This window comes from Erinaceus europaeus, chromosome 16, assembly GCF_950295315.1.
Source record: "Erinaceus europaeus chromosome 16, mEriEur2.1, whole genome shotgun sequence".
NCBI lineage: Eukaryota > Metazoa > Chordata > Mammalia > Eulipotyphla > Erinaceidae > Erinaceus > Erinaceus europaeus.
In genome coordinates, this window is record NC_080177.1 from 58,334,650 (window position 1) to 58,344,874 (window position 10,225).

Below are 10,225 nucleotides of genomic sequence, written 5' to 3' on the forward strand. Positions count from 1 at the left end.
ACACTATTTACAGACAGCTAGGAGAATCCACCAACTTGTGCCTTGTAATTGTAGTAATAATCACACTTATTTCTGAGAAACCTCTTTGATCTTGATAAGTTTCACTTGTCCTTTGTAGTCCCTTAAGGGCCAAGGGTGAGTAAAATCTGGTCTGCTCCTCAAGTGACCTGAGTTGTTTTTTTTTGGTTTTTTTTTACCGGAGCACTGCTCAGCTCTGGCTTATGGAGTGGTGTGTGGGATTGAACCTGAGACTTTAAAGACTCAGGCATGAAAGTTTCTTTGTATAACCATTGTGCTATCTACCTTGTCATCATCCCCCCCATTTTTTAAAAATCTTTGTTTATCTAGTTAGGACGGAGAGAAAACCGGATGATCACTCTGGCATATGCAATACCAAGGATTTAACTTAGGATCTCATTACTGCTAACTCCAATGCCCTAGCTACTGTGCCACCTCTCAAGCCAGGCCTGAGCCAAGTGTTAAAACCCATTCCCAGTTGTCTCCATTCCAAGATCCTCTGGGAGTCAGTTTTCCCTAGGGATTGGATCCCTGAGTTACAGCCTATAGTGTACATAGTGCATGCTGATTTACCCCCTTAGCATTTTGTATGTGTTGGGGGGTGGTGGTTAGGGGCTCAAAAGGGGAGACCCTAAGCCTTACCCTTCCATCTTTTCCTGCACTAGTGTTCATCTTTGTGACCTTCAGCCCAGTCAATTTAGATCTCCTAGCTGCATCTTTCTCTGCCAGTTTGGAAGGTACTCTTATCTGAGGAACCTGTGGAAGATGCAAGTGGTGGCTGCTGTCCATGGGCTTTAACAACAGGACAGGGACTGTGTTGGGATATCACTGGAGTGGAGCATTTGGTGTTCCGAGTTTCAGCAAGCGTGGTGGTGTTGACCTCCTCAGATATTCCGTGCTTCAAACCAGGCAGCTTGGGCGTGGAGAGCCGCCTCACCAACTTGGCTGTGAAGTCCTGGCAGCTGCCCTGACTGAAAATAGTAGGTGCTTCAAATTTACATTGGAGCATGAGAAAGGACTCACGTACACACACCGTGATTGCCAGGGCTGTTCCGGGCATCAAGGCTCAGTTCACTAGTGACTGTGAGGTATAGCTGGAAATGAACACTGGTAGCCAGGAGGCTAATAAGCTGAGGAGAGCTGTGGGTTGTTTTTGTTTGTTTGTTTGTTTTGTTTTGTTTTTTTCCTTGCCTTTCTTTCTTTCTCTCTTCTAACAGAAAGGCAGAAGAACAGAGAAAAAGTGAAAGAAACCACAGCATCAAAGCTTCCTTCATTGTGGTGGGGGCAAGGTTTGAGCTATTTTGCCAGTTTTGTTTCTGTTCTTAGCAATATCTCTAACCATCTCCCCTTATCTCTAAATGCTTATGTTCAAAGTGTTTCAGTCATTACCTGAAAGAAGTCTGTTCCACAACTGTGTGGTAGTAGCATGAAAAGACACAGGATGTATTCTTCCCCCAGGATTCTCAAGGCCTGCCTTTCACTCAGCCTTGGGTACTGATCTGTAGCTCTCAAATCATCATACTGTTGGGAGTTGGGTGGTAGCACAGTGGGTTAAGCTCATGTGGTGCAAAGCTTGAGGACAGGCACAAGGATCCTGGTTCGAGCCCCTGGCTCACTACCTGCAGGGGAGTCGCTTCACTGGCTGCGAAGCAGGTCTGCAGGTGTCTATCTTTCTCTCCCCCTCTCTGTCTTCCCTTCCTCTCTCCATTTCTCTCTGTCCTATCCAACAACGACTACAACAATAAAACAAGGGCAACAAAAGGGAATAAATAAATATTAAAAGAATTTTAAAAATCATTATACTGCATATCTTCATATATCTAAGTCATGTATAAATTGCTTCATGCAATATTTACAAGGCCCATTTTTTATCTCTGTGCTTCTTTCTCTTCCAGATCTTTACTTGAAAAAAAAATAGACTACTAGAAAGGTTATTATACATTCTTCTCAAACTGTTAATGACTTATTTTCATTTTTTTTTCCCATCGTATCCCTCAACCTATTGGTGACTTTGCCACCAGTGGAAAGTACTCCGATCTTAAGAGAGAAAGAAAAGCTCAGCTTTGACTCTCAGATATGCTAATTGAAGCTATAGAACCCAGGATAATTTGCCATAAGTTTCCTGGCCTTTTTAAACTAATGTATAGGACTTCTGCAGTCTCGATTGGACATTGTATACAAAGCATCTAATGATGGTAGTAGCACCATTGACTTGATGTTCCTCTGATTCAGCATTTTCGACATTACTGAAAAGCAAACCTCATGAAGATACAGATAAAGAACTGGTTGAGATGCAGCACAAACCATCAGCTCCATAGAGCACCAGAGCATCACTCTGGCACATGTGATGCCTAGGATTGAACATGGGGCCTCTTGTGTATAAGGCCAGCCCTGGCCCCACTTCCTGAATTGCATAATGAGAATTTAATTTTTTCATTTTATTGGGAAGTTAATGGCATCCCTCGGTAAACTTGCAGAACACTCTCACCCACTGTTAAGGTCCTTTTACACTATCATATATCAGTCCCCCCAAGGTTCTCTTCACTTCTTCCCTCCTCCTCTTTCCTTTGGTGCAATACAACACACCCAGCCTAAGTTTTACTTTCTGTTTTCCCCCTTTGTCCTTAGTTCTTAATTTCCAAATCTAAATGAGATTATTTGGTATTTGTCTTTTTTCTTTTGAGCTGATCTTGCTTAACATGATGTCTTCAAGTTCCATCCAATATGGTGCAAAGGAGATGACTTCATCGCTCTTGATAACTTTGTGTATATATACTACACTGGACATCTGGGTTGCATCCAAGTTTTAGCTATTACAAATTGTGCTGCTGTGAATATAGGTATACATAGATCTCCTCTGCTAGGTGTTTTTGCTAGGAAAGAAATTGCTGGGTCAGAGGATAGGTCCATTTCTAGTGTTCTGAGCAATCTCTAGATCGCTTTCCACAACTGCTGAAACAGCTTATTACATTGCTACTAGTGGTGCAGAAGTGTCCCTTTCTCCCTGTATCCTCTCCAACATTTGTTGTTACTTTTTTAATGTATGTCATTCTTACAGGTGTAAAATGGTATCTCATTGTTGTTTTTATTTGCGTTTCTCTGATGATCAGTGACTTTGAGCACTCTCTTATGTCTGTTGGCCCTCTGGATCTCTTCCTCTGTGTCCTCTTCCCATTTTATAATGGAGTTGGTTTCAGTTTGTTGGTGCCAAGTGTAGTGAGTTCTTTGTATATTTTGGTTATTATTCCTCTATCTGAGACATGCTGTATGATAGTCTCCTGTACCATAGGGTGTCTTTATGTTTTGGTGATGGGGCTTTATTTCTGGGATTTCAATTCTATTCCACTAATCTGTGCATTTATTTTTGTTTCAGTACCAGGTGGTTTTGGTAATAGTAGACCTGCAATATAGTTTGAGATCAGGAAGTGTGATGCCTCCAGCCTTGTTCTTTTTACTTAAGATTGCTTTGGTAATCTTAGGGATATTTTGGTTCCAGATAATTTTTTTGTAGCTTTTGTTCTATTCCTTTAAAGAAATTTGGTAGTAGGTACTCTGATGGGGATGGCATTAAATATGTATATGCTGTTATAGTAAAATTGATTTCTGAATGTTTTCTTCTAGCTTAGTGTTTGCATTGAGTAATGCCATTGATTTTTATTTTTATATGTTGATTTATTAGCCTGTCACTTCACTCTACTGGTCAATAATTTCCAGGTGTTTTCTGCTAGATTCTTTACTATATATATTTTGATGAGAATATTTTTAAATTTTTATTTATAAAAAGGAAACACTGATAAAATCAGAGGATAAGAGGAGCACAACTCCACACAATTCCCACCACCAGAACTCCATAATCCCATCCCCTCCCCTGATAGCTTCCCTATTCTTTATCTCCTCTGGGAGTATGGACCCAGGGTCATTATGAGATGCAGAAGGCGGAAGGTCTGGCTTCTGTAATTGCTTCCCTGATGAACATGGGCATTGGCGGTCGATCCATACTCCCAGCCTGTCTTGATGAGAATTTTTAGTATCTACTCCCTTAACAACTTCTACATTTGTTATGCCAGTTTAAAACTGCTTTCATATAGAATTGTGACTGAAAGTACAAAGTTCGCTAGAGTCTAAAGTTGGAGTGGAAATTGTTAAAATAAATTCCATAATGACTATATAGTATTTTGTAAATAAAGTAATTAAACACACTCTTCGAAAGACATAGCATGTGTACATAACATGTCCACTATGTGTACAAGAAATGCCAGCCATCTCCACATTTAACATTTAAAAGAACCTCACCAGGAACCTGAATACTCAAATTAGAGCTTTAGCAGATGACCTTGGGTACGTCAGTTGCTTTCTCTTCGCCTTGGTTCCCTCATCTGTGAAGTAAGGTCAGTGGTGACAGTGGTTTTGTGTGCCACACATATCTCACAATATTATAGTAAAACTCAACTGAGAAGATGCATTTGAAAATTTTCTACCAAGTACAAGTGCAACAAGGCATGGCTAATATATCCTTCTTGTAAGAAACCCCTTATATCCATTCTGATAGTCTTGTTGGGCTGGCAAGTATCTGGGTATTGGTTTCTGTCCTCGAAAAGGTATAGATCTGACTGTAAACAGGGTTTCTATCAAAGACTTGGAAGTGACTGTGTGCAGTCAATTTCTCAGAGAATAAATACTGTAAGGCAAGAAGACCAACTATGACTTGAGGAGTAGATTGAGTAATCCTCAGGGCTTTGGTAACTGGTATGTCCTCTCTCTCTTTGTCCTATCTCCCCTCAAATATACTCAAGACTTTGCATCCTCTATAAGTGGAGGACTCCACCTGTTTCTTACTCCATTTCCCTTGCTGACCTCTTAAGCAAGATGAGATGCCTGTGGCAGTCAGCACTAAACATGTGTTGTGTGTTGTTGCACTGAGGACAGTGGACTAGGAGTGTAGTGACAGGTGAGGCCTACATGTTGAGGCAATAAAGAGCTGATGTTGGTAGGATGCAAGTTAGTACAATAAATATGGAAAATGGTGTGAAGGTTCTTTTAAAAAATTAAAAATTAGGACTACCGTATGAGGGGCTGAGTGGTGGTTACACATTTGATTGAGCACATATGTTACAATGTGCAAGAACCCGGATTTGAATCCCTGGTCCCCATTTGCAGGGAGACACTTCATCTTCATGAGTGGTGAAGCAGTGTTGCGGGAATCTCTCTTGATTATGCCTTTTCTCTTTCTCCCTCTCTATGGCCCTTTGCTTCTAAATTTCTTTGTCTCTATCCAATAAATAAAACATTAGAAAAAAGAATTATTTATAAAAAATACCATATAATCTATCAATTCTACTTCTGGGTATGTATCAGGAGGAAATGAAATCTGGATCTTGAAGAGATACCTGCCAAGGTACTTCTTTTTTATTTATTTATTTATTTATTCCCTTTTGTTGCCCTTGTTATTTTTTATTGTTGTAGTTATTATTGATGTCATTGTTGTTGGATAGGACAGAGAGAAATGGAGAGAGGAAGGGAAGACAGAGAGGGGGAGAGAAAGACAGACACCTGCAGACCTGCTTCACCGCCTGTGAAGGGACCTGCCTGCAGGTGCGGAGCCGGGGGTTCGAACCAGGATCCTGACGCCGGTCCTTGAGCTTAGCGCTACCTGTGCTTAACCCTCTGTGCTACAGCCCGACTCCCAAGGTATTTCTTATTTACTGCTGCCAAGATACTGAAACAACCTAAGCCCCTTTCAATAGACAAATGGATAGAGAAGCTATAAACACTCTATATGAGATAATATATTTTCTAACCATAAAAAAGTAAAAAAAAAAAAAAGAAAAGCCATCTGTAACAACATGGAAACATTATGCTGAGTGAAATAAGCCAGATGGAGAAAGGCGAATTCTAGAGATCTCACTGCTACATACTCTCGCTAGGAGTAGAATAGTTGTTATCAGTACTGGGGAGAGAGGTTTATGGGGAACTTACTTACCAAAGTGTACAAGCATTCTTCAGTTTTAAGATTTATCAGTAGTTCTGGGTATCAGCATATAGCATGGCCACTCTAGTCAGTAACATCACTGTACAGTATTAGCAGGTACACACATCCTGACATGTAAATGTCAGCTCAGAAGCTGTTGTGGGCATAGGACTGAGTTCATCAGCGACTGTGAGGTGCAGCTGGAAATGAATTCTTTTTATTTATTTATTTATTTTCCCTTTTGTTGCCCTTGTTGTTTGTTGTTGTTGTTATTACTGTTATTGTTATTGATGTCATCATTGTTGAATAGAACAGAGAGAAATGGAGAGAGGACGGACGGGAAGACAGAGAGGGGGAGAGAAAGATAGACACCTGGCAGACGTGCTTTGCTACTTGTGAAGCGACCCCCTGCAGGTGGGGAGCTGGGGGCTCTAACCTGGATCCTTATGCCGGTTCTTGCACTTCCTGCCACGTGCACTTAACCCGCTGTGCTACCACCCGACTCCCGGAAATGACTTCTGATAGTCAAGAAAGCATATGAGCTGAGGAGCAGTGATTGTACAATATGATCCACTGTATATGGAACTGTATTTGAAAACTGCTAAGAGACTGCAAGTATTCTCACCACACACTCACATACAAAAGGTCATCGTGTAAGGTGATAGATATCTTCTTTAACTTGATTGTGATAATCACTTCACAAAGCATATGTATATCACATTATGCACTTTAAAATACATATGATTTTGTCAGTTACACCTCAGACAAACTGGAGAAAAAAAAACAAAACCAAAACTAAGAGCCAATGTCTTACTTCCATAGATCTCTACTCCCTCATCTGCATGTCCAAGAAGGTGGGGCTACAAGATGGCGGTATGTGTGATCCTTGTGGGGCTTTATGAACCTTCACTGAGTTAAGCCACTGAAATTGTGCTGCTTCTGTTGTTGTTGTTCTGGGGTTGCCGCACAGTTTAGCCTGTCCTGACTGCTATAGGGGACATGTTTGCTGCTTCACTCTCTTACCACTAATTTGTTCCTCAGTTCTGTATAACTTTTTGTCTGTTCTCACTGCTGAGGGAAATAGCTATTCTCAAAATTTGTTGGTAATTTCATTCTGACTCACCTACATACTGATGAGTTGCCTTTGATGCTTGAGACTATTCTTTCTCTCTGAAATTTCACGTACTATTTTAAGGTTTTGTTTTTTTTTAAGTAACACTTTTTTTTTTTTCCTCCTCCAGGGTTATTGCTGGGCTCGGTGCCTGCACCATGAATCCACCGCTCCTGGAGGCCATTTTTCCCCCCCTTTTGTTGCCCTTGTTGTAGCTTCGTTGTGGTTATTATTATTGCCCTTGTTGATGCAATTCGTTGTTGGATAGGACAGAGAGAAATGGAGAGAGGAGGGGAAGACAGAGAAGAGGAGAGAAAGACAGACACCTGCAGACCTGCTTCACCGCCTGTGAAGCGACGCCCCTGCAGGTGGGGAGCCGGGGGCTCGAACCGGGATTCTTACGCCGGTCCCTGCGCTTTGCGCCACATGCGCTTAACCCACTGGGCCACCACCCGACCCCCCAGTAACACTTATTTTTAAGGAATCCCCTCTTCCATCTAGTTCTATCTGTTCTGGTTGCTTTTTCTCCTAATCCTAAAGGCAAATGGCTCCCACCCCAAGTGCCTGTGGACCTCTTTTTTCCCTGTGGATACCTCTGCCCTCTAGCCTCCCTCATGGCCTTGCTAGGCTCATCCTTACTTCATGAGACTATTTCTTACCCTCACCCCAGACCAACATCTTTAGCCTCTTTAGAAGTCTGTCGGGGACTTCAGTCAAGTTCCGGAGAAGACACTGTCCAGAACTGAACTTAGTATTATATTTTTCTTCTTCCTCCTTCTCTGCCCACTCTTTTCTCTTAACTTCAATTAGATTTGGCTCTTACATTTTATTTTTTTACTCCTTTCCTTTATTCCACCATTTTCTTATCTAGTCGGTGACTGTTATGGATTCTATTTTGACGGGCTCCTTCTCTGTATTTTCATTACTAATGTGTCATGTATGTCTGTATATGTAAATATATATGCATTGAGACTGGACTAGAAACATACGCTCTGAATTATTCTGAAGAAGGACACTCATGGGACCTAAGGGCTGGAGATAAGGGGCTTTCATACTTTAACATAAACTATTTTTATCTTTTAAATTTTCCATATTAGGCTATTTATATAAAACTACTTTTAAAAATAGAAGTAAGCTTCCTGTAAAGTTGTGAAGCTTTCATAACTGGATGTTCTCAGCCAAAAGTTGGATGACTTAGCATTAGAACTGTCGTAAGAAGGGTTCCTGTATCAATTAGGATTAGATTCTGCTGTGAGTGACAGTAGCCTAAAATAGCACAGGCTTAAACATAACGGAAGCTTATTTCTTGAGGTAAAAAAAAAAAAAAAAGACGAAAGTAATCAGTACAGGATTTGTGAGAGTCCTCCACAGTTCTCAACGATACTTTTATCTTGCCGCTACACTCTACTTAGTACTTGGCTCCCACCTCATGATCTAATAGAGCTGTTCAAGCTTCAGCCATCATGTTTGCATTCCAGTTAGAAGGAAGAGATGAATTAAGAGTCTGCCTGTTCTCTTCAAGGGCATCTCCTGCAAGTGGCATGCTTCTGCTAAGCCACACTGGCCAGAATCCAACCGCTCAGGAACACTGAGTTTCATGCACCACATGAAAACCAGGAAGTCTGCCAAAGAAAAAGAAGGGACTAAATATTGGAAGAGAATTTGTATTCTCTGTTGAATTTTTAATGTAGAGAGAATGAGAGAGACCACAGCACGGAAGCTCCCCTCAGTGCTGTGAGGATCAGTCTCAAGCCTGGGTCATTCACCTGTGTGGTTCTGGTCTTCAGTGGCACAAGTACCTCACCACCACTAGCACCACCACCTTACCAGGCTCTGCTTTCAGGACCACAGTGAATTCCTGCAGCATGAGAAAGACTTCACCCATGGTGAGACACTGCTAGTACCAGGTGAGCCTGAGATTCTAGATGTATACTGCTCTGACAAAAATCAGAGGTGGAGATATGCTGTAGGTGGGATATACTATGTCATTATTTTTCAGAACTCAATGAAATGATTTTGAAGATGAATAACTGTAGGCAGGCTGAAGAGCTGGCTCACCATATAGGGCACATGCCTTGTCATGTATGCCATCCAGGTTGGAGCCCTGACACCACACAACACTGCCACTACACCTGGGGAAGCTCTGGTGCCTGTCCCTGTCTTCTTCTCTTTGTCTGACTAGAAAAAAGTTCACCAGAGAGTGATGAAACCCTATGTGCACAAAGCCCCGGCTGTAAAATATAACAACTAAAGACATTTTCGTAAGAAAAAAAGAAGGTATTTGATTTTACTTTGCAGATTTGAGATTCCATAGAGGAGATTATTTTTGGCAAGATCTTCATGTAGATCTTGGTAGAACTGATTCTGAGAAGCAGGCTGGATGTACTGGGCACCATCTAGGAGCCACACCTGTGGGGAAAGCAGGCATGGATGTGGGGAGAAGTTGTGATACGGCCAGATGACTTCAGCCAGTTCATAGGATGCTGTGAAACTGGGACAGCCCTGCAAGCCCTGCAGTCTCATTCTGATTTGGAGCAAGAGTGCTGGGATTTCAAATAGGATTCCCTCCTGTCATTGTATTTCCTGGGGAATCACTGCTCCCCCCCCCCCCCCGCCCCAGCCCATGTGTACTGCTGAAATAGGTTTTAGATTCCCTAGTAAGGTTATTCTAGCTCCTGAATAACAGCTAGAAACTTTGGGCTCTCTAGTCAGAGATGCATCTTTCTTGGAAATTCTCTTTAGGGATGTCAGAACATTTCTTTGTAGATGTGCTTTCTGGATCAGTTACCAAGAATCTCAGGGACCCTGGTCTTGATCACTAACATGATACAAAGCACTTTTGGTATTTAGGGTCTAGAGGAGATTTTTCTAACCACTAAAAGATTATTTCAAGTTTCAATTATTTCCACACTTGAATGAATCTCAGAATTATTTAGGTTATTTATAAAAATGTGGATTCTCAGAGGCAGGGCTGTGTTGTACCTGGATGAGCACACATATAACAGGGCTCAAGGACCCGGGTTCAAGCTTCTGCTCCCCATCTGCAAGGGGAAGCTTCCTGAGTGGTGAAGTCCCTCTCAGTTTCTCGCTATTTCTATCAGAAATAATGTTTTTTAAAAAATTCTTTT